This window comes from Amphimedon queenslandica, unplaced genomic scaffold, assembly GCF_000090795.2.
Source record: "Amphimedon queenslandica unplaced genomic scaffold, v1.1 AMPQUscaffold_7518_Cont20532, whole genome shotgun sequence".
Lineage (NCBI taxonomy): Eukaryota > Metazoa > Porifera > Demospongiae > Haplosclerida > Niphatidae > Amphimedon > Amphimedon queenslandica.
Window position 1 is genome coordinate 1 of NW_003552199.1, and position 2,135 is coordinate 2,135.

A 2,135-nucleotide genomic window follows, 5' to 3' on the forward strand; every position below is an offset into this window, starting at 1 on the left:
CTGATATGTCCATTCGTCAGTACTATCTGTGGGTGGAGCTTCATCAATTGTGTCAAAATCGATACACCCGAACATTTCACGCCTACCACTAGTACCGGAGGTAGTTGAGAGGGAAAAACAGAATTCGGGCGAGCTTTCGGACGTGGTTTAGCGGTCGTGTCCTTTGGTTTTGCCTTTTGATTGGCTGGACGGTGTGGCTTTTTTGACGGTTTCTTAGTTACGTTAAAATTCGGTTTAAATTTTTCCCCAGGGACAGGAGACCCATCACCACTACCACTATCAGTCAATAACTCGCCCTGTGAGTCAGATCCAGGGAGCAATCCAGTCACAACATTCACTATCCTCTTAACACGCACTATGGAGTCCGTAGGCTTTGACTGAGTCTCGTCAGAGTGCGGGTGATCCACCATGGTGTAAGTGTAGAGGGCTATCATGTTCAGCTCTAGAATAAAGAGAAGGACGGCTATACCGACCACCTTTCTTATGCTAGGGCTGTGAAGTAGCTTCATCTTGTTCACACTTTTTTGACGGACAACAAAGAATGCTATGTAGGGCGTGGTCAATAAAAGGTAACAACGGGCATAGATATTAGAGTAAATGAAAGGGATAGGAAACTTCCGTTGCGTGGGCGGATTATGCCATTAAGATTTTTAGGTTGCCTAGCAACATAGGCAAGTTACCCTTCCCGGGCCTTTTCCTTCACTGTTCGGCGTCCTATTTCAACTCATAACTCTAAAGTGACTTTTGTTCGTCCTCTGCAATGATAATGAAAGGCATTACAGATACCTCCCTTACAGTCTGTCTAATTTTTGAAGTAAAATAATATTGATAACTATGGGTAAAGTTTGATTTAGTGACCTGATACCTTCAATATTGTGGTTTTGTACCCTTTTTTAGAATACAAAAGAAGTAATACCAGAATTAACTATTACCAACTATTCTATACATTATTATGGAGGGCACGCAACATAAATGACTCCGATGACAGATTTGGTGACTGATTTATAATCAATTCAAAGTTTTTGCAAAGACCTTTGTTTTGTACCTTTTTCTTTACAGTTCAATGATTGGCACATTTAAATGTGATATGAAAGCAAAGCTTGATGTACACTTGAGGGCACGCACATACTTTAATGTATGTGACATAAACACAATTTGAGAAAAACCATTATGAAGTTGTACTATTCCATAATGTTTGATAATTTTCTTAATAAATCCTATTGTAAAATTGAAAAAATTCCTATAAATAGAGAAATTATCATTGTATGGGTAACTAGCATTTCCTGCCGCGAACGGAAGTTTCCTATCCCTTTCATTTACTCTAATATCTATGCAACGGGTATGTACGTATACGACGACCGATTATGTATATGACGTAATAATACAGAACGCATAGCAAGTGCAATGAATAAATGGAACGATGGTCATTGGACATTGGTGAGAGTGGTAATTTGGTAAACAGTAAACTGGTGATGGTGTTATGGTAATATTGAATTATCATTGGCGTGTGACACAACTTATGTCTTGGCTTGTCCAGCAAGTTGTACAATATTGTTAAGGTAAATCAAACGCCTAGGTGTAGGTCTAGGAATTGTTGTTGTTGTAGTAGTAGTAATGGTAAAACCCATTACCATATGTGGATACAAGCCCAAATAACATAGCTTAGTTCAAATTGATTAATGTGAATGTGTGACGATAATATGGTTATTAGACTATAAATTTGTACTCATTGATACCAGACATTCATATTATTATAACAGTCTACATTCATTTCATAACGCTACGCTAAGTTCATATTAGATCATTTCAACCTAACTGTGTTCATAGTGCTACTACGGATATAGGATTTCACAGGTAATTCAGAACAATCACATGAGAAGAAGTGTGTTATGATAGCACCATTCAATGAAGATTGCTCACTTGGGCACCTGGATGCACGGCTGGGCTGATTAATAAAATTCATAAAGTGATAATTCTTAATTAAATAAATATTGGGTAGTGTAAGTATAATACAGCAATAAAAGAACCACACACAGATCAATACATACACACATCATACACACACACACACACACACACAAAAACTAATGCTTTTCATGCTTGTCAAAAGAAAACAACGTCATGACATTTTCAGT

The 2,135-nt window shown here is 37.7% G+C and overlaps 1 long non-coding RNA gene across 1 annotated transcript; it reads left to right on the forward strand.

The window, feature by feature from the left end:
* The first annotated feature begins 656 nt into the window (after window positions 1–656).
* On the forward strand, window positions 657–1,098 carry LOC109591681 (uncharacterized). Its single transcript, XR_002189924.1, has 2 exons — window positions 657–838; window positions 898–1,098. It is a non-coding gene; the product is annotated as an uncharacterized LOC109591681 (long non-coding RNA).
* Window positions 1,099–2,135: the final 1,037 nt, after the last annotated feature.